Source organism: Pinus tabuliformis, chromosome 2_1, assembly GCF_031772625.1.
Source record: "Pinus tabuliformis cultivar Carrire ecotype Pingquan chromosome 2_1, CPIR1, whole genome shotgun sequence".
In the NCBI taxonomy this organism is placed as follows: domain Eukaryota; kingdom Viridiplantae; phylum Streptophyta; class Pinopsida; order Pinales; family Pinaceae; genus Pinus; species Pinus tabuliformis.
Window position 1 is genome coordinate 165,282,295 of NC_142299.1, and position 26,496 is coordinate 165,308,790.

General features: G+C 39.7%; 1 pseudogene; it reads left to right on the forward strand.

Moving 5' to 3' along the window:
* The first annotated feature begins 1,093 nt into the window (after positions 1 to 1,093).
* LOC149199243 (conserved oligomeric Golgi complex subunit 2-like) overlaps positions 1,094 to 26,496 on the forward strand; it is a 69,607-nt pseudogene continuing 44,204 nt past the window's right edge.

Consider the following 26,496-nt stretch of genomic DNA (forward strand, 5'->3'; position numbering starts at 1 on the left):
TGGTAGCTTATCTCTGAGAAGAGATGTGATGGTTACATGCCTCTGAATTGTGTTACAATGAGGCTTGAAGGCCTATTTATTGTTGAGAAACAATGGGAAAACCCTTAACATTCCAAAACCTAACCCTAGGAGATGAAACGCCAAACTGTGGGCCTCGTTTGGGGGTAAGTTGGTACATCAACTTCCCGGGGTCATAACTTTGGCATATGATCTTCGTTTGACGCGTACAATAGCTCATTAGAAAGATCTATCCGAGCACTATCATTGTTGGAACGGGCAACACGAGTCCATTCCATGTACTCGTGTTGCCCCCGGATTCCCCAAAAAACGTCGTTTAGGGCCTCAAAACGGCTCCGGAAGTTCAGGACCCGAAAAACTGCTAAAAATAGTAAGTTGTGCTACAATTAAGGAAACTGAAAATGCTGAGAAAGACAATGGTGGGGGTCCAGGTGGACTTGGCAGGTGGCCACCAATATCCACCTGGATCAGTCTGAGTCTATTATCATAGTCCATCTATGTCATAAGTTTGTAATTAATGACCAATGGACTGGGCAATCCTTTCTCCCTCAAAATTTGGAACTTATCCATGAATCTATCAATGGCTACCTGCATGTTCTGGCACTTTTCTTCCAAGTTTAGCATTAGGTTTCTCTTGGAAAGGACCTTCCTTATTTCCAAAATGGTTTCAGTCCTATCTTCTATATCTAGCTCATGAAGCTCATACCTGTTTTTGTTGTTGAGAAAGTGGATGAGTCTATTGGCATCCTCAGGCATGTCTCCCAATTCCTCCTTGACTTTCTGAATAGCTATTGTAGCTATCTTTATCAATTTTGTCTGCTCAAAAATAACTTGAATAGATGGCCAAATATCCTTGATGGAGTCAATGATATTGGCCCATAACAGTTCCTTGGTTTTTCCAAGGGGTTTCTCTAATGTTAGGTCTTTATCCATAGCTTTGACTCTTTCACTTATTCTACTAGCCTTTTGTGCCTCTTCCTTTTGCATCATTTGGGCAAGTTTGAAGTCAGTTTTTAAACTTTCCACCTTTTCTTTCAGTCTGTTAATTTCTGTAGCCTGAATAGACATCTCTTCCATGGCTCTGACCATCTCTGCTGCTTTTTCTCCTGATGCACCTGCTATTATAGACTCTATTGTGACTGGAAATGCTGTGGCAGGTGGAGCTGTAGGTGCTAGTGAAGGTACCAATGTGGAAGGGACTGTTGTAGATACTGTAGGGATGACATTTGTGGAAGTTTTGGCTATGTTAGTTTTTTTTAATTGGATCAAGTTATGTAATTCTTTCTCTGTCTCCCTTAGTTGATCATTGAGTTTTAGGACCAAATCCATCAACTCTTCATGTCTAGTTTGGCTCTCTATGACTTCAAGTGTTTGAGGATGTTGCACCTAGCGTATTTTTAATTGCTTCTTAAGTGCAGCAATATCATCATTATTCTTCTTTATGAGCTTCTTTGTATCTTTAATATATTTGGGATCAGGTCCCAACTCAATAACTAAGTCTTACAAAGACTTAATCCTGGTATCCTTGGCTTGTGAGGAGGCCTTCTCCAACTGAAATTGTGCTGAGATGTTGTTCAATGAGTTTTGTAGCTAATGGGCGGCTATGGCTTTACTTGTAACGGTGGAGTATATCATATCTCCATCCTGTTTATGCCGTTCCATCTAGTGTATGGGATGAATATCCCTTGCCAATACTTCAAAGTCAACCCTCTTGAAATCTAAAGATGTCTTGGGCTACTATGTTGTAGGTTTGATAAAGGACATTTGAAGTTTTCCCTCCTTGATGTCAAAAGCTGACATCAGTCTTGTTTGATTTGTGGGAGTGAGTTTTAGATATTGTGCATAAGTCTGAGCTTTGAGCTTCTCATTCCTCATTTTGATTTCTTTATATCTGTCCTTTATGTCTTGGTCCTTGTCAGCAAGCCTACTGAATGAAGACACTTCCACACTTAGTTGCCTTTCTAACATCTGAGTTCGTGATGCGGATGGCTCTTGTATGTCTCCAGATGGAGTTGTGGGCCTACTTATATCTACCTTTGTGTTGGTCACCTGTGTTGATCCTTCTGTATCCTCCTATTCAGAAACAGGATTGAGCCTTTGCCTCTTTTTGTGACTTGTTTCCTGTTGTAGATTAGAGGTGTCCATTCCTGAAGTGGAAGCCCCCTCTCTGTTTATTTTTGGATTTTTCTCCTCATTCTGAGGAGTCTGCATGATAAGAGGGGTGCTCATGGTGGCTTCTTATTGTTCTGGTACCTGCAAAAATGAGCTCTCATCAAGTTGCCTCTCTAAATCAACCAAGGTATTCTCAATGTCTACCTTTTTACTTGTCGGTCGGATAAATCGTTCTTGCAGACAAGACTGATCTCCCTAGTATCCACTGATATCTAGCGACAAGCAAGACAAGCAAATTCTATCTTTCTCTAAATGTTTTGATTTATAAATAAAAGCCAAGAGGTGTTTTAGACCCTACCTTAAGTCCAACGCTAGTTTGTGGCAGCCATGCTTCGACCGTCCGAATGAGTTTCATTTTAAAGAACCTGCAAACACAAACAAGCACACATCAAATAACACCTGCATAGCCAATATAATAAACCATATTTATCATGATGATCAAGGAATTCATGAAATAAACCATAGAAGACAGCTTATTGAGAAAAATGAACTTGATTGTATTAACTTTAAACAAAGAAGAGCTTTACAACCTTGGTGCCTTGATGTTGTACAAGCTCCTCCCGGGGTCTAGCAAGAATCTCCTCTACTTTGACAAGCTTCACACTCTTCCCAATGAGATCAAAAGGTATGTAATCTCTCCTCTCAAGCTCAATTAGGAAGTCTAAATTCCAACAGCATTCGCCCTCAAAAATCTTCAGCTTTCAACCTCCCTAGCAACGAGCCCAATGCCTCATTTTATAGTGCAGAGGAAGGAAGTTACCAGGTCCACCTTCAAAGGGATAAAGTCCTCTTCCAAAGGGATAAGCTCCTCACGTCAAGGGGTTAGCTCTTTTAGTTATGGGATGCATGAACCACCTAGGAGCGAATTTGCCACCTCAAGATTCCTTCTAGAAGCGTCCAGAAATAACCCAAAGTGAGTTTTTAATAATAAACTTGCGCCTTTTTTACTTTTACAGGGGTCCGCACCCTTTCCTTTAGAGACAGAGCGGGCAGGTCTGCAGGTGACATAACCAAGGGGTGCGAGACCACAGGTAATGCTAAGAGAAAGTGCAGAACCAGAGTTTTAGAGATTTTCAAGGACTTTCTCTCATTTTTAAGGCTTGGCATGAAGAGCTGAGGTTTAATACTTGCAAAGGAGGACAGTATGAGTGGTGATAGACTCACACTGACTGCAGAATGTCATGGTGACAATATTTTTGTGTAACATTTTGCCCCCTAAAGTGTGAAGTCTGTAATAGATAGTATTTTTTATCTAAGAAGAGTGAAGTACTTTATCATTTCGAGGATCATCTTGTGGAGATCCTAGTTGGAACTTGTAAAAACATTCAATACAAAATATATATATGAGATCATATCATCACTGAGGTAGGCATTCCCATACTCAGATCAAAACTGACTATAAAACTAACTAAACTGCTCTGATATAGGAATGATCTTGTAATATATCACAAGTATAAACATATGTAGACATAGTATGGGCGCAGCCATCTGCTTATGAATAGTCCATTGTATAATGAATACAAAATTCCTCGCAACCTGGATGGTGGAAACTAGATCCAGGGTCTTGATTTCTACTTCCCGAAATAGTATGATTCTATCCATGTGAATGAATGTGTCGAAGTCGAACATGGTAGAAACCACTTGATTACCAGTCAATGATGTAAACTGTTAACAAGTGTGAGAGAAACCACCAGTAATGTCAATGGCTCTCAAAGTACTCAGTACAATCCATGAAACGTGAATAGATGAGTTGATGTCGAACATGTCACGGAATCCTTTGATCAAAGGTCAATGATGCAACCTGTCGTCGAAGGCAAGAAACCTGCCATTGAGGCATGCAGATTCCAAGGTACTAACGATTTCAAGATCATCTTTCTAGATAATGAGCTGAAGTTGATAGAAAGCGATCCGTCGTAGGCAAGCCTACAACACGAAATCATAGATCAAGTTTAAAGAAATATGTTTGCAAGGACTGACTCAAGGATGGTCAAGAAGGATGACAGATATTTTGCAGATGCATGGTTTATTTGCACTGACCTCTTGAACACATAACGACACTGTAGATGGTTTGGTGACAATTGACCCAAAGCTAATACCCAGAAACTGGCTGAAGAATTTCAATATGGTTTTATTAACTGTTAGGCAAAGGATTTCCCAACCCAGGTGAACAAAAAGTGTCGTGTTCAAGAGTGGTTAAATGTTTTTCTGAGATACAAACTATAACAAACAGGTTCATTTTTCTCTCTTTTCCCCCACCATTTCTAGCAAGTACCTCTTTATTTTTGACAAGCTTGAGGAGGATAACATTTGCTTGATTATAAGCTCATCCTTCGGATGAGTCCAACTTAGTTTAAAATTTGAACCTTAAGAAGGAGTGGTCCGTTCCTGTTTGTAATTGAACAGGTCCTTTACTGTTAAATTTTAACGAGTCCAGTATAAGAGAAACTCGACGTTTTTCAATTTTAAGGAGTCAGAAGAAAAACTTAAGAAAACTCCATGGTTGTCCTTTTTCATAAATTTGTGTCTCCCAAGCCCGAAAAAGTATAAAATAATACTTGAGAGAACCACTTGACCATTACGATCAAGGAGTACTTTTCATAATTAGCGTCCCTGATCCGAAAAAGTAAAAAAGTGATCAATGACACGTCGTTTTATAACCAATATCGAATTTGAAACGACAAAAATCCGGCAATCTTTTCATGTTTATACGGTCATAAAAGAGTTGTAAGTGGACCATCTTTTTAATTCCGTTTTAACGAGCTTAAAAAGAAAAACTCGGCAATCTTTTCATATTTTAGGAGTCAGAAAAGAGCTTAAAGATGACTCTAATGTTTTTTGTTGAAAATGATCAATTTTGCCTAAAAAATCCGATATCCTGCACAAAAACTCAAACATTACTCATACCTGTTTAAAATAAATAAAAATGCATCAAAAATTTCTCTTTAAGGTGAAAAATAAACAAATTAAAAATTCATTTATTCAAAAAAGCTTATAAAAAGGGATTTTGTAAATTCATTTTTACCGTTTGACTTCAGAGTGAGAAAGGAGAGCTTTTGGGTAAGAAACTTCCCGTGAAGATTGCGGAAAATCCATCCATTGGAATCAAAAACCGTCACCTCCAGGTAATCCACATCACTTTAATCTTGCATTTCAACCGTTTGAATTTTGTTTTTAGGTATCTATTTTGATTTTTAGGAAGAATTTTGTTTAAAAGACCGCTCGCGGGGGTCCGCAGGCGCAGCATGTAAAACTTGTGGACCCCGAATTTTTCCTACACAGGAAAACGCCAGGGGCCCGCACCTGCTGTTTGGGCAGAGTGTGGACCTACGCACTATCCTTAACTGGAGAGTGCAGTCCCCGTGACATAGGTTTTACAATTTCAAATTCTTCAATTTCCGCCCAAAAACTTTTATTTAAAAAGTTCTAAACCACCTTTTCTTTTAATGTAGGATATATACCATGCTTAGTTGGCGGGAACGGGAGCACGAAGATGTGGACCTCACCACAATTAATCATCAACCTTCGATAGATGCATTGAAGGCATGCGGGTTATTTAAATTCTGGGCCATACTTGGATGAGGGCCCAAGTAGACTTGTTGCAGTGGCTGGTGGACAGATGGAATATACAGGACTAGTGTTTCATTATTGGTGGCCACCAGCTCGAAATGGAGCCAGAGGACATTTACTTCTTGACTGGTTTGCCTAAGAGAGGTGAACATTTGACTTTATTCGGGACTAGGCCAGGTGGCCAGTCTGTCAATAATCTCCGGCTAGAGTTTTGTAATGACCAAACCAAGGACAAAGGGATTGATATCAAAACCATCTCTCGTCCTGAACTCAAAGTGATTGCATTTACTGTCACCATACTCTGCGGAAGCGCAGCACTGCATATGGCCACTTGATCCCAAATGCGGATGGTAGTAGACTGTTATCGAGGCACCGTCTTCAACTGGTGCGAAGCTGTGTTGGCTAATGTAAAAGGCCAACTGACTATAGCAAAGAACGGACAACTAAAAAACTTTGGATATGGTTTCTTAGTTGTGAGCTTTGGTCTAGAGAGGGTCCCGATGTTGGTCCCACAGCATCTTTCCATTGAAGCTGGACTTCCCCGAGAGCCTAAGCTGATGCGTTGGGTTGCAGTTATGGCCCGTCATCCTGAGGAGGGTTCAGAGGTTGTTTGATTTCCTCCTAAGTATTTTCATTGGTTGGAGAACCAAGTTTTCGTGATTCAGGATTTTCCTTATGCTGGGATGGATTATCGTGGTGACCCAGACATGGATCTTCCACCAGGAGAGCAATGGGATGACTCAGGTAAAATCATTTTCAACATTTTCTAATTTTAATTTTTTTTAGATCATCCCAAAACTGATAGTAAAAAGTTTCAAATGCAGATGTATGTCCATGGCGACCAGCCACTCTCCGGCCCTATGAGAGGAAACATCCAGCTGCAGCAGTACCATCCCCACAGGATGAATCTACAGAGACCGTGGCCGAATTGGAAAACCATCTAGAGTGTTTGACAGCAGACATTCCAAAGACTAGCATAGATGACATTCCTCTTAGGCTACAGCGCTATTTGATTGGGGTCCCATGACCTTTCAGGAGGTTCCTTTCTATGGTGGCCCGAGCAGTGGTTTCTTATCTTGATCATCACTAGTGATAGGATGATTGCCTTTTGTAGACTCATCTGACATTTCTGCTTTTTGTACTATCATTTTTGCCAATCATAAGGTGTTTTTCAACCTATGATCGAAGACGATGTATATTTGACACACTTCTATGGTATGCTATATCACTATTACTGGCTATCTTGTAAAACATGTTATGAAATGTTTTTAAATTTACTGTTTGATTATTTCAAATGTCTACTTAACATTCAAGAAGCAATTGCATCTGCTAATGTATTTAAATATCTTGGAATATGCTAATATTCAATATAGTCAAATTCACGTTCCAAGAGACGAACTCTCAAAAATAATCTTAATAACACTGGATTTCTAATGGCATAAACTCTATTAAGCTGCAATACAACGAGTTCAGAATCTAACGTCACAATCAAACTCTGAATGCCAAATGAGATGGATTCAAATAATAACTCAATCACTGCACTATACTCTGCAATGTTGTTCGTTGTTTGACCGAGGCTTACCCCATGCATAGATACCAACTCATCAGAGGGTCAATAGATAACCCAAGCTACGGAAGAAATGTTCCGTGTATTACAACAAGCACCATCAGCGAAACCAATGTATGTTTGAAGAGACGTCGACATCTGCAATATCAAGAGTAAAATCAAGATAAGTAGGAATAATGACAAAAACACTCTTTAAACTAAGCACACTTTTTTAATCTAAAACACACCAGCTAGAAAGAAAACTAACCTAACTAAAATCTCCACACCTAGATTTAAACATAATATATTTTCAGGTAAAGACCATTTCTGGGTTTACCTAAAGAGACACTGTCAAAATTTACCAATTCATAGGCCCCTTTTGCGAGCTTTCGGTTAACAACATAAGGACCATGCCACATGGGTACGAATTTTCCAGTGCCTAGCTTATCATTTGCTTGATCATATAGTAAGACTAGGTCTCCTTCCGAAAAATTACGAGGTGTAACATTTCGATCGTACTGAGCTTCAATATGTTTGGCATGAGTTTCGATTGCTAGTGTAGCATCACGTCAATTCTCATCTAGTTGAGCCATTTACAACAAACATTTCTCCTCTTCGGAAGTGGCTGGGAGTAACTCTATGGCTATTTGCAATTACGGGATTTTGCATTCAATGGGTAACACAGCTTCCAAACCATAAACTAGTTGGAAAGGAGTGAAACCAGTTGATGTTTTTACTGAGGTCCGATACGCCCAAAGCGCTGAAAATAACATGTTATGCCAATTCGACCTATGAATCCCAATGATTCGTTGGATCATAATGACTAGAACTTTGTTGATGGCTTCAACCAGACCATTAGCCTTTGGGTAATATGGAGTAGAACTATCGTGACGCAGGCCAAGTTGATATGTTAGTTCAATCATCATGATATTTCGAAAATGATGCCCATGATCAGTGATAATCGCTTGTGGAACACCGAATCTAGTAATTATATGATTGAAAACGAAAATCACAGTAGTTTTACCGTCTGCCGAAAATGTAGGCATCGCCTCGGCCCACTTGGTAAAATAATCTACCGCTAGGATGATATATGCATGCCCCCCGGCCGAGTGAGGGTTACATGTAATAAAGTCGATACCCCACTTTGCAAAAGGACCAACGAAAATTATAGGGTGGAGAGAAGCAGGTGGATCACGCATATTTTGATCAAAAATTTGGCAATTGTGGCATTTTCAGACCGCGTCAATACAATCTTTAAACAAAGATGGCCAGAAATAGCCAGCACGCAATATCTTTTGGGTTGTGGCAAACCCATACATATGACTACCACACGCTCTTGAGTGACAGTCATTTAAATCCTTTCAGCTTCCTCATGAGTTAAACAACGTCGGAAAATAGAGTCCGCCCCACGACGATAAAGTGTATCTCCAATAATTTTGTATTGTTGGGATTGGAATCGTATTTTCCGACGCTGAGATCTTGAAATTTCAGGCCGAAAGGATTGGGTTTGGAGATAAACTATGATATCTCCATACCATGGATCAATATGAGGTCTCCTACCATTCGTGCTGATAAGAAACAAGGATTCGTCCACAATGGGCTCTTCCGCCACAGCTTCAGTATCAGCACGCGGGAAGTCACACATCAACTCCGCAAAAACTAAATATTTCTTTGACTTAGATTTTTCAAATTCCAAATCAAATTCCTGTAGGATAACAATCCATTTGGAATACTTTCCCCCTAGCAATTGTTTGGTCAAAATATAGATCATAGGGTTGCAGTCGGAAATTACGGTAGTTTTGCGTAGTAAAATGTAATGACGAAATTGTTGGACAGCTTGAACAGCTGCCAAGGCCAATTTCTCCACATGCGAATATTTTAGCTCAGTCGGATTCAAAGTTCGACTAAGGTAATAAATCACATGTTCACTACCAAATTCATCTTCCTGAACTAACACCATTCCGATGGTGGAATGAGAGGCGGCGAGATATAAGAAGTAGTCCTGGTTGTAGTTGGGAGGATGCAATAACGGTGCATGGGTCAATGCATGTTTAAGTGCATCAAAATATCTGTCAGCTATCTCATCCCAAAAGAATGGAGTATTCTGTTTCAACAACCTGGTAAAACCCTTTGTTATCTCGGCGTAGTTAGGAATGAATCGATGTAAAAATTTTGCTTTCCCTTGCAAACTTTGGAGTTGGCGAAGAGTCGAAGGAGGAGGCAATTTGACAATAGCTTCAACCTTCGAGGGATCGACACGAATGCTGGATTTCGAAACAACAAATCCCAGTAAATGACCCGTTTCTATACAGAAAACACATTTGTGTGGATTCAACCTAATTCGATAATGCCTACATCTCATAAAGATTGCTTGTAAATGAATGAGATGATCGGCTCTACGTAATGAATGAGCAGGTAAATCATCGAGATAAGGTTGCACAATGTGCTTGATGTCATGAAACACGTAAGACATAGCTCTTTGAAAAGTTGCTCCGGCATTTTTCAACCCAAAAGGTAATTTGCAATAAGAAAATGTCCCCCATGGACAAATAAAAGCCGTTTTTGGTTGATCAGCAGGTAGAATGTTTATTTGATTTTAACCCGAAAAACCATCCATAAAGGAGAATATTTCACTGTCGGCACAATCATCAATGATTTGATCGATGTAGGGAGTTGGATAGTTGTCTTTTGGACAGGCTCAATTAATGTCCCTATGATCGATACATATTATTATCGTTCCTTGCTTTTTGTTAACAGGAAAAATATTCGATACCCAATTCGTTAAAGGAATTGGATAAATGAAACCTGCTTTAAGTAATTTCTCAACTTCTTCTTTAATAGCAGCAGCTTTTCGTGGGTGGATCTGACGCAAACGTTGCCGGACGGGTTTAGCATCCGGGTAAGTTTTGATTTCATGAACAATAATTGTTGGGTCAATTCCTGGCATTTCTTCATATGACTAGGCAAACACGTCGCGGAATTCTTGAAATAGGGCCTTATATGTTTGAAATTCATTTTCTGTACAGGAGGCACCTATATGAATGTTTTCAACAATTTCAGGTTTAACTGAAATGTCAATAGGAACTGTTCGAGAAATATTTCCCAAATTTAACTCAGAATCAGGATTTTGCAATGGATTCTGAGGTTCTTTGACAAAATCAGTAGTAAAAATTGATGAAAAATCATTTTCAAAATGATCAATCTCAGATAAGAATGAAGATCTATGATGAATATCTTCCCATGGTAAATCATCAACAGACAAAATTTCACGAATCTGCTCGTCAGTGTGAACAAGTTCGGAAAAAGTTGTTGAATCTGAGTTTTATGTTGAAAGTGATTCTTCATGTACCACATTCATTAGGTCAATTTCGGTTGAAGAAGGGTCGGAAAACGACTGTACAGCCTGATATGCAATTTCATAGGGACTCAAAGGCATAGCATTGCCAAACGGATCCATCTCAGATTTGGAAGGTACAATCCAAGGATCATCATAAACAATAGTGTCTGATGAAATCATATGAATATTTGCAGTAGAAGACGATACGTTAGGAGGAGGAAAGGAAAAAGTTTGTAATAAACCAGAATATTTAACCAATCCTACCCCAACATCCTTATAAGGGATAATTGTTTTGCCGACATGTTGGATACTTTTAGAAGAGGCTCGGTCGGATGAAAAGTAAGTTAGTTGGTCTATAGTTACGATCTTTTCATTATGAGGAAACTTTATAAGCCAAAAGACCGATGAAACAATAGCAGTCATAGCGTAAGACCAACTATGACCCAAGAGAAGGTTGTAATCTAGAGGGGCATCAACCACTTCCACATCTAGATTAACAATTTTGCCTTCAACCCCAATAGGTTAATCCTGTAAAATGCCAAAAGGATGGAACCCACACCCATCAAAAGCCTTTAGAATCGTCGAGGATTGATTGAGTGCAGGAGAACCAAGCGATCTCCAACACTAGATCGACATAATACACGTTGAAGCTCCCTCATCAATTACAGTCCTAAAGCAAGGTCTATTTTTGACTAACACTGGAATCTAGAAATCCATTTGATGAGGTAAGCGAGGTGTACTATTTTCTAAATCGAAGATTATAAGGTTCGAGTCCTGAATATCAACAGCTCCTATAGCCGACAATAGCAATTTACGTTGTGCTGGACATGATTGCAGCACCTCCAAAGCCGACATTGCTGAAGGTGAAATAGCTAAATCTTCAACAATGTTATAGTTCTGAGCAGCTCTCGCATGTGGATTGAAAGCTGACTTTCGAAGTATACCCTTAGCAGGCGGTTTGATTACTAAATCTGGGTTAGGTTTCTCGATCTATAGTGGATCGGAACCAGGAGTTGAAGTTGATGGGTTCAAATTAGAAGATTCTGCTTCCTTACCACCAACAGGACTTTTACTTCCATAATCTTGCGATCGTGTCGCAATCCTAACATGGGACATCATCATTATGGGTTCTTCTGAGGCATTTGAGGAAGAACCTATCATCTTACTATCTTGACTTGGAAAAGGATCCTTCAAGACAGCAGGAGTTTGAGAACCTTTGACAATTTTCGCAACCTCAGTGCGATGAGGGCAGTCTCTTGTAAAATGCTCTTCGTCACAATTGAGGCAAGGTAACGAGGTTTACATTTCTCATCAGTAGATTCCATTTTTTCTGATTTCTCTTTCGAATTTTGCTTATTTTTCTTCTTCCCCTTCTTTTTACTGCCGATTTTTGATTTGGCCGTAGATGATTCTAAGACATAAATATTGTCAGGAATTTTAGTAGAAGAGTCTCCTGTCGAGGAATCTGGTAAAGTTATGATAGGAGAAGAATTCTTTGAAGATTTCTTCTTACTTTTGGTGTTAACTGAACCAATCATACCGTCAGCGGCATGAGACCCTGAAGGAGCTGCAGTTATTTGATTTTGTTTCGAAAGGTCAGGGATTTTCTCGTGTAAAGTACCCGACTGCGTATAAACGAGGTCAAGGTACTGAAATTGAGCAATTACTTTCTCTTCAGTAACGACTCTTGCCTTAGCTACATCCTCAGTGATTTTAGGTAACAATGATTTAACAAACCATTCTGCTAAGATTTGATCCGGAATAAAAACTTTCACTAGACGCCTTCGATGTCTCCATTCATGAATGTGATCTGAAATATAAGTGGACGTTGATTGTTTTAATGAAGTTAATAATTCCGTGCCATTGTCATATCTGACAGGCAACTGAAAATGAGTTAAGAATGAAGTAGCTAGCTGACTAAGTTATAAAAAGTGTCTCACGGTAACTCAATGTAGCACTTGGCCGCAAGACTAATCAGAGTGAGTTGAAAAACACGTAAACGAATTGAATCATCTGTAATGGAGTTAGATGCACACCAGAGGTGATAAGTCATCACATGGTTTGACGGATCCTCTCCTGATTTACCTTCAAACTTTTGGATATCACTGGGAAACTTATTCGGCATTGGTAGCCAAAACGGAAGATAATTAATTGGATCATTCGTAAGGCGCGACAAATCAGGCAAGTCCAAAGTTGCAATGAATGGCAACTGATGATTAGGGTCTCTAAAATTCTAGGTCATAAGACTAGCCCCAGGAGGATGATATCCAGGATAACTTGGAATTGGAATTGTATTTGGGATATTATATCCTGCCGGAAAACTAGGATTAACCAGACCGTACTGGGGTTGTTGAGGTTGCTAATAAGTATATCCAGGGTACAGTTGATACTGATAGACTGGGTTCTGCACAGCAGGACCAAATTGGTACTGTCCCTAGTACGGTTGATAAGTAAATTGAGGTTGACTTGTGACAACCGTACTTGGACCAGGTTGTCCTGCAGGCATCTGAACCGAAGTCTGAATTGTAGGTCCAGACTGAGGTAAATATGCTTGAGGAGTTGATGCAGGAACAGTAGAAACTGGAGCTGCCAATACTCCAGAAGTAGGTGGGGTAGATTGAACAGATGTTGCAGCAGTCGTTTGAGGCGGAGTTTGAGGCGAACTAGGCCCAGGCTGAGAAACTACACCAGGTGCAGAAGTTTGAATAGTAGGCTGGATAGGTTGCTGGGTTGAACCAGAAACTAAAGGTTGTCCAGATTGAGATGACAACTGCACATTCGGTTGCAAGATCTGTTGAGATTGAGATGGATCCCACACTACGTTCATTCCGAGGTATGGACCCATAGAAGGTTGAGCATATTGAGGACCATAACCGGGTTGAGGGTAGGGTTGATAATTCAAAGGTACATTTCCAACTCCTTGGACAAATGATTGACCTGAAGGTGGTTGGAAACCTTGGGTTGGGTACTGACCTTGAGGTTGATAACCTTGAGGCACGTACTAAAACTGGGGTTGACCTTGAGGCATATATTGATACTGGGGTTGACCTTGAGGTACGTACTAAGTCTGGGGTTGACCTTGAGGAATGTATTGTCCTAAAGGCATGTACTGTCCTTGAGGTCGCCCCCCAGGCGGTTACTGGGTACCTTGAGGTTTCCCCCCAGGTGATAATTAAGGACCTTGAGGTTGCCCCCCAAGCGGTAACTGACTACCTTGAGGCTACGGATTTGGAATGGTACCTGACATCATAAGAATATCTTCTACACTCAATGGTTTAGTTCCATTATTACCAGTTAATAACCCTTGTTCAACAGGTTGAGGAGATGCTCCTGAAAAAGTACCATTAAGTGACTGATACCCAAAAGGAATAGAAGGACCACCATATAAAAATGTTTTTGGAGATTGAGAAAACATGCATGAGGAGGATATTCAAAGGAGGATAATAACCTCTAGGTGTTGGATGAAAAGGAATGCGAGGTGGCGAAAAAATTAGACCTAAATTTTCTAAAAAGTTGGTCAATGAAAGATACCAAGCGTCCCTCCTAGGTGGACTATAAAAGATCGATTCACACTCCCTAAGTTCTATAGTTGGTTGATTTTCAGGGATAGATAAACCTTCTTTCGGAGTGACAAGTTCTTCAATAGCAATAAGTCCAGAAGGAAGATTTTTGGTAATGATTCTTCCTACCCTGGGTGAACCAGGACCACTAGAATTTGGAGAAGCAAATCCTAATGATGGAGTAGCAGCAGGTTCAGTTTCAGGTTTAGAAATTTCAGGTTCTTCAGCTAATTCACTAGTAAACGAAACACTACCAGTAACTTCAGAAAATGAAATTGGTTCAATAATATACTCTGGTGCTTGAACTTGATAATCAGGATGCACAACTAAAGAAGATTCTCCTTCTTCGTGTGATCCAACTCTACTGTCACTAGGAGTTACAAGAGCTCGTAGCCCTTCAAGCTGGCTTGGTGAAAACTCGGGAGGTTGCCCTCGAAGTCTACGGGATTGTCTCGGTAATTTAGCCACGATTAAATATTTTAATTACTTCACACGCAAACAAAGAAAAATCTCAATGAAAACCACCTAAAGTCTCTAAAGAACCAAACAATTTGAATCACACGCCTAAAGAATCTAGGAGTTCAAACCACACACAAACAATAACTTTCCGTACCGAAAACACTAGTTGGTGATGAAATCCAACGTCGCAGAATTCAATACAGAAATGGCGGTTGGAACAGTTACCCTGACAACCTGCTTAATGAAACAGACTGGCACAAGTTTCTCCACTAAATCGTCTTGAGTGAAGAGAACCCCCCAGAGAGTCCAAGTGAGTCTAGTCGACATCTGCTCCAGGTATAGTGGGATCTTCCCTCCACCGTCACCTTAGGAAAGAATCCTATAGATTATGGTCACTATGGTTACCAACAGAAACAAATATACCTGGGGGAACAGTCTGTGATCCGTTACACACGCAAGGGCAGAGTAGCAAAGCTCAATCCCCTTGAAAGCTCCTTGACATAATCCAAAGTTTACCAACAAGTGACCCCAGGCTCCTCGACAATGGTTAATCCGAGGTTTACCGTTTTTAATATGTGTATATCTTCTATTGTTCCCAATGAGGAAGGATTGATTACCCCACTAGTTCGGATATGATCTCGTGCTTGACTTCTATAAGAGGAGCTTCCCAGAGCATAGATGTAACAATTGGAATTTATCTCCTACCGCAAGATAAAGCTACTTGTTTGTTTTTACTATCTTGGAGAGTTAATTACTCCCTACTCCAAGATACTAACCTAAGCTATGTTGGTGAAAACGAGCCCTAGAAATAAAAAGATTGCTAGATAAATTTTACTTTAAGCGTTATTTTTATGGTTGTTTCTTAAGTCAAAAGGTGTGGAGATGAAACTTTATGGTGTGAAGACTTGACTCCAAAACACTAAAAATGCACCTAAGATGATAAACAATCTTTTTTCTTCAATGAATTTCTAGCTAAAGAAAGAGTTGAGAGTGCAATTGCTTGAAAAACAAATCTTTCCTTAACAAATAAATGAAAAGAAAAACATTTTTGTCTTTTTTAATAAACTCAAAAACAAGACTACTAATTATGCTCACAAAAAATATCCCTTTCTTTTCAACACTCAAACACTACAAAAACAAATTCTTTTCAAAAGAGATTTTAAAATTCCTAGAAAACACTCAAAACTATTAAAAATCTAATCTTGAGATGTATAACTTCTAAAAATCTAATTGAAGCAAAAGCTTACAAAATTTCTTTTTGAGGATGTTTTACTTAGTTATCAGCAAACTAAGGACTAATTCGTTCAGAATAACAAATTAATCAAAAAACAACCAGCTTATGTTTTCTTTTTAAAAATGAAATCCAAAACTTTCAAAGCAAGTTCTTTCAAAGCTTTGCAAAGAGAAAAACGAGATGTATTCCTCACGAAAGGCAGATCTTACAAATCGGTCAGACTCACAAAGAAGACAAGCAAAAACCAAGGTGATCTGAGGTTTCTTAGGCTTCTAAACTCTGAGTTACTACAAAGACCAAAAGAAAATCAAGCCATGCACACAAAACTTCTAGAAATTCACCTAAAACCAAAATTCCAATGGAATTCACCTACAAAAAGTTTCTGACAAAACACATGCAGATCTGGGCAGAGGCTAAAACACATAAACAAATCTAAGTTTAATTGAAAGAAAAGATTTTAGATTTTTTCAAAATTTTGACAGGGTCCGTAGGCTCCCAGTATAACCAAGTGCGGTACCGCTCTGTGTAGTAAAGCAAAAGTGCGGGGATGTCCGCACTGTGTTACAACCAGAACGTGTGTTACTCTTAGAAAAGCGTGAAAAAACAAAAACAATTCAAAATCTAAAGAAACTACCCAATCCCACACACATCAAGCAAAAACCAGAAACAGAGAAAAAGTTTCTCAAGTCAAAGTAAAATAAAAGGCAAAAAACCAAAATTCAAGTCCCTAGTAGAGTCGCCATTTTGTCGGCCAAATAAATCATTCTTGCAGACAAGACCAATCTCCCTAGTATCTATTGATATCTAGTGACAATCAAGACAAGCAAATTCTATCTTTCTCTAAATATTGTGATTTATAAATAAAAGCCAAGAGGTGTTTTAGACCCTACCTTAAGTCCAACGTTAGTTTGTGGTAGCCACGCTTCAACCGTCCGAATGAGTTTCCTTTTAAAGAACCTACAAACACAAACAAGCACACATCAAATAACACCTGCATAGCCAATATAATAAACCATATTTATCATGATGATCAAGGAATTCATGAAATAAACCATAGAAGACAACTTATTGAGAAAAATGAACTTGATTGTATTAACTTTAAACAAAGAGGAGCTTTACAACCTTTTCAGACTAGGAGTAACTCCAGATTAGGCAAAAATCTGATTCGTATATTTCATTAGGTAGCTATAGTTTATATACATGAATGTGACTGATCAGTTCATCTTCTAGATGACTGTTCACATTTCGGGTTCACCCAACCGCTGAGGATTAGGTGTCAACATTCCCCCCCTTAATCTGAAGGGATGTTGGTGAGTCCAAGCATCGTTCTGAATCTTTCAAGCTTTTCTCTTCCAAGCGCTTTGGTGAAGATGTCTGCAATTTGCTCATTTGTGGAACAATGACAGAGATGGATTGTTTTGGCCTCAACATGATGTCGGATCAAATAATATTTAGTATTGATGCGCTTAGTACGATCATGGAACTTTGGGTTCTTGGCCAACTTTATTGCAGAGGTGTTATCAATCATGAGTGGAGTTGATTGTACTTGTTTTACCTGCAAATATTCAAGAATTTTCCTGAGCCACACAATTTCTTTCGTTGCTTCAGCTGTTGCTACGTATTCTGCTTCTGTTATGGAATCTGTTGGAACTGATTGTTTTCGTGATCTCCAGGAGACAGCTCCTGATCCAAGACTCATAGCATATCCTGAAGTAGATACCCCAGTTTCTTTGTCTCCATCGAAGTCTGAATCAGAGTATCCAATCAAGCTGAAGTTGTCTACCTGTGTATACTTGATTCCAAGGTCTTGAGTTCCCTTCAAGTACCTTAGAACTCTTTTTGCAGCAGAGCAATGTCCCTCACAAGGTTTTTGCATAAACCTGGAGAGGATTCCAACAGCAAATGAAATGTCTGGTCTGGTAGTAGTGAGGTAGATGAGACTTCCTACAAGCTGTCTATACTTTGTTGCATCCTCAAATTCCTTTCCTTCAATAGATGTGAGCTTTAAGTTTTGTTCCATTGGAGTAGAAAGAGGATTACACTCTGTCATGCCAAATCTGTTTAACAAATCTCCAATGTATTTCTTTTGAGAAAGAAATATGGATTTTGGATGTTGGGTTACTTCAATGCCAAGATAGTAATGAACATAGCCCAAATCAGTCATTTCAAAACTTTTTGCTAATTCTTTCTTTATGGATGCAATATAGCTTTCATTGTTCCCTGTCATTAAAAGATCATCTACATATACCACAAGATATACAACTGTTTTGCCAACTTTCTTGATAAATAAAGTTGCATCATCAAGATCAAAATGATTGAAGTTGAGTTTCAGAAGATGCTCAGTTAGTTTTTCATACCAGGCTCGTGGTGCTTGTTTGAGGCCATACAAGGACTTCACAAGTTTGCATACTTTATGTTCATGTCCTTTCACAGCAAATCCTTCAGGCTGGGACATAAAAACATTCTCTTTTAGATCTCCATTCAAGAATGCAGTTTTTACATCCATTTGATGGACTTTCCAACCGTTCTGAGCAGCTAGTGCAAAGAGTGTCCGGATGGTGGCCCATTTTGCTGTGGGGGAAAAAGTTTCCTCATAATCGACCCCTTCCTTCTGTGCAAAACCTTTTGCCACAAGCCTAGCTTTGTGCTTGTCAAGTGAGCCATCAGCTTTGTATTTGTTCTTGTAGACCCACTTGCAGCCAATTGGTTTGGTTCCAAATGGAGGGTCAACCAGCTTCCAAGTGCCATTCTTTATGAGGGCATCATACTCCTTTTTCATTGCTTATTTCCATTCATCATGAGAAGCAGCTTCTTTGAAGGAAGTTGGTTCAAAATCTGTAGACAAGTTCAATTCACAATCATAAGTAACATCCATACCAATAGGTGAATTAGAGTCATCTACATCACCTCCATTTTGTCGGTTTGAATTTCTGGTTCCTATTTTTCCAATTTCATCAGGATGAACACTTTCAAGTGTCTTTGTCAGCCACTTTGGGGGACCTTTCTGAGATGGTCCAGGTTGCTCTGTTGATTGAGTTGGGACTGAATCAAGATTGATTCTCCCAATTATATGAATTACATCACTTAAGGCATCATCTGTTGTTGGAGTTTCATGCAGGGGAGATTGTTCTTCAGAAGAAGATTCCACATGTTGTTCTAGTATAGGAATCCCCCCTTCAAGATGTGGAATCTGATTATCAAATTCTTGAAATGATTTCGTTTTTGCGAATCTATCCAAGCGATCAAGTTGCCGCTCAACAACATTGTCAGATTTGGATGATTCAAGAAAAATGACATCTCTAGATACAACAAACTTTTTATTTACTTCATCATAGAGGCGGTATGCTTTAGATGTGTTTGAATACCCCAGGAAGATACACTTATGACTTCTAGCACCAAGTTTGTTTCTATGTACCTTTGGTATCAAAGCATAACAGGTGGAACCAAAGATCCTGAGATGTTTTACCGAAGGAACATGTCCATACCACAATTCATAAGGAGTCTTGTTTCTTATAGCATTAGATGGACATCTATTCTTTATATATGCAGCACATAGAACAGCGTCAGCCCAAAACATTATCTTTACATTTTTGAAGAAAAGCATGGATCGTACCATATTCAAGATTGTTCTGTTCATTCTTTCAGCTACACCATTCTGTTGAGGATTATAAGGCACAGTTGTTTGATGTTTAATCCCATGTTGGCGAAGATAGTGTTCAAATTCATTTGATGTATATTCTTTTCCATTATCAGTGCGAATAGACCCAATATGAGATTGTGCATCATTTTCAATCCATTTATGAAAATTCTTGAATGTTTGAAAAGCATCAGATTTGTTCTTCAATAAATAAACCCAACACATTCTGGTGTAATCATCAATAAATGTCATGATATATTTATTTCCATTTGCAGAAGGAACAGGCATCGGACCACATAAATCTGAATGAATGAGTTCAAGCTTCCTATGTGCTCTTGAATGTGAATCATGAATAGACTGTTTGCTATGCTTTCCTAGAATGCAAGCATCACATTGCTTATGTTTCCTAGGAATTGTAGGCAAACCAGCAACACCATTTTTCTTCAATAAGCGGAGAATGTCATAGTTTAAATGTCCAAATCTAGCATGCCATAATAAACTTGATGGAAGTGTACCTTCTTCATGATGAGAAATATATGAGAAATGTTGTGCATGAGCAGAGGTTCCTTGCAGTTTGAGAAGCCTTTCTTCTTATATACCCCTCATGACAAGTGAGTGGTCAGATGCTTTTCTTACCTCAAGCTTGCCATCAAACATATGAATGGAGTGACCTTGCTGGCGGATGTGGACCAGGGACAGCAAGTTTCTCTTGAGCTGTGGGAGATATAGAACATGGTCCAGAAGGAAGTCTGGAAGACCAGGCAGTTTAAGCCTGGTTGTGCCAAGCCCTGATGGCTTGATTTTTGACTGATCTGCAAAGTATACAGCTCCATCAATATTGTCAGTGAAATCTTCAAAAAAATCTTTCCTATGAGTCATATGACAGGTTGCTCTTGAATCAAGCAACCAATCATTTTTCGAAGAAGCAAGTGAAGCATTAAACAAATCTTCATTTACTCCAATGTTACATTGTGCCTCAATATAGTGAGCGGATTCAGGTGCTTTACCTTTGTCTGTATCATCAGTTTTACCTTTCTGCTGGTTTCTTTTCTGCTCAATTTTGTCCCATGGTAGCTTGCATGTAGAAGCATCATGTGATCCATTTCGTTTGTAGTGAATGCAATGCAGATCTGCTTTTTCTCCTTGAGAATGTCTGCCCCCCCTGCCTCTGAAGTATCTTCCTATTCCTTTTCGTCCACCTCTTCGTCTTGTAGAATCTTGAGCAGGATGCTTTTCTTTATGAGCAAGGCAAACAGTCTCTTCAGAAGATTCAGGGACTGTCTTCTTTCCAAAGGCTTTCTCTCTTTCAGCAAACTTTTTCACAAGAGAGTCAAAGGTTATATCTTTAAGATTTCCATTTGCTTGTAAAGACTCAAGATAATTGGAGTAAGTAGGATAGAGTTCCTTGAGAAAAGCAATAAGAGGGATATCCAGCTCAACTTTAGTGGATTTGATATCATGCATTATGGATTTAACTTCAGATGCAAGAGCAAGAGGATCATTATTTTTCAGTTCAAGAGTGAAGAGTTTAATCATGTGCTGAACAACTTCAAGTGCAGAATGTGAGTCATAGATTTCTTTGAGCTTTTGTAAAGCTTCAAAGGTAGTTGAATATGATGAAATATGGCGACTTACTTCTTCATTTACAGATGCTGCAATTAATGCATATGCTTTGTTGTTCTTGTTATCCCAAATGACGAGCTCTTTGTCTGATGTAGGCTGTACTGGGCCATTGTCTCCTTGTCCGACACACACTCCCTTCCACAACTCATTGAAGATGAGGGTGTGTTTGATCATCCGGGACCATTTAGGATAGTTCTCCTTGCCAGTGAGAACTATCCCTACCATAGAGATGATTGAATGCATTCTGTAAAAAAAAATGTCTCTGCTGATAAAAACCTTATGTCACAGCCTTATGCACTTTATTTTCTTCTAACGTTTGATAGAAGCATTAGCATTTCTTATATCACTGCAATACTACTATGTTTTGAAAAAAAAACGCTCAAGGGATCACTTCAATATATATGCAATACTATTTTGAAAGCAGCGCAGTATATGACTATATCATTTCACTGTATTAATATATCACTATTTTGAAAGCAGCGCAATATATAAATACTTTAAACGTTTTGACTTCACTGGTGTAGAGAACCAGCAGGACGGCCTCGAATCCGGCAAGGGGCTCGTGGAGGGAGTGTATGCCCGATACAAGACGGGAGAAATAGATTCCGACAACGAGCGTTTAAGCAGGGTTTCGTCCTGGTCTCAGTTCGGTGATTTCTAAGTGAAGTAATCGTGCTGAGGGCCGATTAGCACTTCTGGGTTTTGCATGTTGAAGGGGCACAATGGCTTTTGTAAGTAGACTTGGAAGCCTGCTTAGGCAATCTATAACAAAACATATTGGATTAAATACCTCGGCACCCCCGCTTTCTCTCTACAATGCTGTTCGCAACATGTCATCTTCTCCCAAACAATGATTCAAAAAAAATGCTTCAACGTGCTCTCTCAATACAGCTCCAAAGATGGTATCAAGTCTTCGCGACAAGTCGGCTCCAACAACGCCAAGAGTGCATGCAAAAAGATGGTTTCAAAGATCTCCAAACTGAAGACTAAGTGCGTCCAAAAGTTGCTTCAACAGATCGGTTCAGAAACATGATGACCCAGCAAGTGAACCCTGCAGCAGTTGTCGCTGTCCCTCCTGACTCAGGGGTTGGAAACGCCTTTGTGCATCAATATTACCATGTTCTCCACCAGTCGCCCCAAATTGTATTCAGGTTTTATCAGGATTCGAGCAAGCTTGGCCGCCCAGAACCAAATGGAGAGATGAGCTATACAACAACCATGGCGGTGATAAATGATAAGATTATCTCACTAGACTATAGTGACTATATAACAGAGATAAAGACTATGGACTCTCGGGCATATTGAATGGAAAAGATGGTCTAAAACGGAATTTCACACAGTCTTTCTTCCTTGCTCCTCAGGACAAGGACTACTTTGTTTTAAACAATGTATTCAAGTACTTGGACGAACCTCCACAGCCAGAGACAGCTAAGGACCAGTGAGGAAAATACAGTCCGGCCTCGGCCTCAGGGAAAATGACAGAGGCCTTTTTTTTTTTTTTTCTGGTAGCGGGTTTCTTCGGACAGCAAGAAAGACTTGCTTGGAAACGTTTACCCCGCAGATGCACAGGACAATCAATGAGAGGCAGCGGTGGAGAGGCAACGAAATGGATGCTGGCATCTGAGCCTTTTTCAGGGGTGGAGAGGCAGCGAAACCAATGCGCAGAGAATCAATGAGATGCAGGATAGAGGCAGCGCTCAGGTATTCATGCGCAGAGAATCAATGAGAGGAGTTACGACTATTCTTAGGATTGTCTCTGATACCATGTCAGACCAGGAGTAACTCCAGATTAGGCAAAAATCTGATTCGTATATTTCATTAGGTAGCTATAGTTTATATACATGAATGTGACTAATCATTTCATCTTCTAGATGACTGTTCACGTTCCGGGTTCACCCAACTGCTGAGGATTAGGTGTCAAGAAACCTTGGTGCCTTGATGCTGTACAAGCTCTTCCCAGGGTCCAGCAAGAATCTCCTCTACTTTGACAAGCTTCACACTCTTCCCAATGAGATCAAAAGGTATGTAATCTCTCCTCTCAATCTCAATTAGGAAGTCTAAATTCCAATAGCATTTACCCTAAAAAATCTTCAGCCTTCAACCTCCCTAGCAACCAGCCCAATGCCTCATTTTATATTGCAGAGGAAGGAAGTTACCAGGTCCACCTTCAAAGGAATAAAGTCCTCTTCCAAAGGGATAAGCTCCTCACATCAAGGGGTTAGCTCCTTTAGTTATGGGATGCATGAACCACCTAGGAGGGAACTTACCACCTCAAGATTCCTTCTAGAAGCGTCCAGAATTAACCCAAAGTGAGTTTTTAATAATAAACTTGCACCTTTTTTACTTTTACAGGAGTCCACACCCTTTCCTTTAGAGACAGAGCGGGCAGGTCCGCAGGTGACATGACCAAGGGGTGCGGGACCGCAGGTAATGCTAAGAGAAAGTGTGAAACCAGAGTTTTAGAGGTTTTCAAGGACTTTCTCTCATTTTTAAGGCTTGACATGAAGAGTTGAGGTTTAAGACTTGCAAAGGAGGATAGTATGAGTGGTGATAGACTCACACTGACTGCAGAATGTCATGGTGACAATATTTTTGTGTAACAGTACTCTCTCTATCTATAAGAGTGTTCTCCAACCACTCAGATTGATTGGCATAAGCTTCTATTTCAAGTATGGGGTGATGAATGTAAGGCCCCAATTTGGCCTTTTGCCTACGTCTGGTCATGAATCCCTGAGGGTCATATCTCCACATGAAACTCTTTTGGAATTTTATTTCTTGCAATATGTGATATGCTTCCTTCCCTGGTTCTCTTGAATTACAGATAAAAGCGCCCAATTGATCTTTGACTCTGAACTGGGTTTTCTTCTTGGCTGAAACAAAATTTACTTCATCTAAGTTCATTATTTGCCTATAATAATTTAAAGCAAATAACCTCATGGGGAGGTATTTGGGTAGTTTATATGGTGCAAGCTGGCACCTGTAGATCCTTATCTCTGTGGTTTTGGTACAGGTACCAATCTCCCACTTTGGTTTGTTTGATAGCTGGAGGACCCTTTTTATCTCTCGATTTATCCTAGGTGGAGGATTTCCTGTAAGCATAGTCATGACTGGATGCACAAAAGAGTCTATAAAATCTAAATAAGTGTATGGTGATCCAAATTTGTGGAGTAATGGGGGTCCAAAAAATGACAGACCTGGGCTGCCTTCGGTATCAAGCTCTGGAAATATGTCTGGTTGGTAGTACAGGAACGTATGATAGAGGATAGAGGAGTATTTAAACAATCTTTCATTTCTCATTCTAGTAAACTTCTCACGCATCCTATCAGCTATAAACTCAGCATAGTTGTACAAACAACAGGAGGTTGTCCTGGGGTATAAATGGACATGAAGGAAAGTATAAGTTCATCAATGTATTCATTTGTAGTGTAGCCCAAAATACATGATATCATGGTCACAATATGCTTGCCCCTGGTAGAGAAAATGGCTAACATATATGGAGGGGATCTTTAGGAAGGTGTTTTTCTTCCACAATGAAAGCTTGGAGTAACTGGGACAATCTAAATGGATTTAACTTGGTGTACTGGTCTATCAGATCCCTAATTGAGAGTGGGGTTAGATTGGGTCCTGGTTGTAAATGCAACATTTCATTTATGGATTCAGCTGTGATGGTAAACAAAACCTTTTGGTCATGAGACATGATATTTATATGGCTAGGGACGTAGCATGCATGGAACATGTGGACAATTTCTGGGAAGAAATGTACTTGGGGGAACTGATACCTGGGTAAATTGGACTCCCAAAGGCCAATGTCACCTCAATGGTTCAAGTAGTTGTCTCTGCTCAAGCAATGAATTTTCCCAAATAAAAGATGCATTAGTATCTTTTATTTGGAAGTCCCTGTCAGCCAGGGGAAGGTGGTCGAGGTCTAAATGTGGAGTCGTCACATGTCGAACTTCCATGGCAACAGGAGCAGCCATTATTCAGTTCTTGTGGATTTGAATTAGGCGTTAGGGGTTTATTCAAAGGTTTTCAATGGAAAGTGGAAACTTATCAGAGGGTTTGGCTGCAAGTTTCTTTAAATTTAAGGTAATTTTCAATTAATTTGACTTAATGAAAATACTTAACAGGATGGATTTTTCCAAATGTGGACAGGGAGTGGTATTCTATGGTGAAATACCTGGAATTGGGCAAATTGGCTTCAAATTGATGGTTCGCGACAGCTGCAGAGGTTTGTATGGTTCTGGTACAGACTGGGAGGTCAATTGGGTTGTCTGCAGCATCTTCTGGAGCGAATTTGGAGTTTTGTTGGTCAATTCAGAGTTTGCAAAAGTCGCACAGGTTTTCACAGTTTTACAGAGAAGATGAGTGAAAAGGGCGAAATGAGGGCTTTTTGGCCTTTTATAGAAAATCGATTGCTTTTGGCAGGTTCATTTACAAATGAACAATTGGCGATTTTTTTAGTTAAGCGGGGAAGCGGTATTGGAGGGTCGTTGCACTGCTTTTGTGGCACGGGTGATATTCGGGAGGGGTCACCTGATCTATCTTAGAGTGTTACACATAGCATTCGGGGGGTCGAGAAAAACTGCCTTATCAGGCGGGTAAAGGTCGGCGATCGGGTTCGACCGATATGGATGTAGGCCGTCGGATGAGGGGGCCAATGATCAAACGAGAGTCGGGTGAGGGAATTGCACGGGAGATAAAGGAAAGGCTTTGGGGGGGGGGGCCATAGGTTTAATCTTCGGTGGTATGGGATTAGTTTAGGAATTAATCCTGGGTTAAGTGATCGGGCAGGGCTTAATCGCGGGATTAGGGAATCGGGTGAGGTTGATGACGGGATTAATAACTTTTGTCAGGATATGGGGTAAAGTTTATAACTTATGACTAAACTAGGGCTTGGGTTTTTTACATAAATGAATTAATTAATACGGGAAAAAGGTAATTATAAGGGATTTATACAATAAAATTAGAAATTAATATGAAATGAGCGGAGTGGGTAATATCCTTTAAGCATAATGTAACATGTAACATTTTTGTGCTTTACATACAATCAATACTTAGGATAAAATTCTATTGTGGGTTTTTGGATGAAATATGTTTAATTGTGGGGGGGGGGGGGGTTACTTTTCCTAGGTAAATGAAGTTTAACCTTAGGAAAAGGGGTTTTATTAGGCTAATGAGGGGAAATGAAGGGAGATGAATTTTATGAAAGGGATTCTAACACTTTTTGTCCATAAGTCATCAAGCCGAGGGTCCGGTCCCTCCAAAAGTCAAAGAAATGCTCTGAGCCTCTTTGACTTGTAGGATTTAAAGTACTAGAACTTATTTGTGGGAAATTAGTAAGTA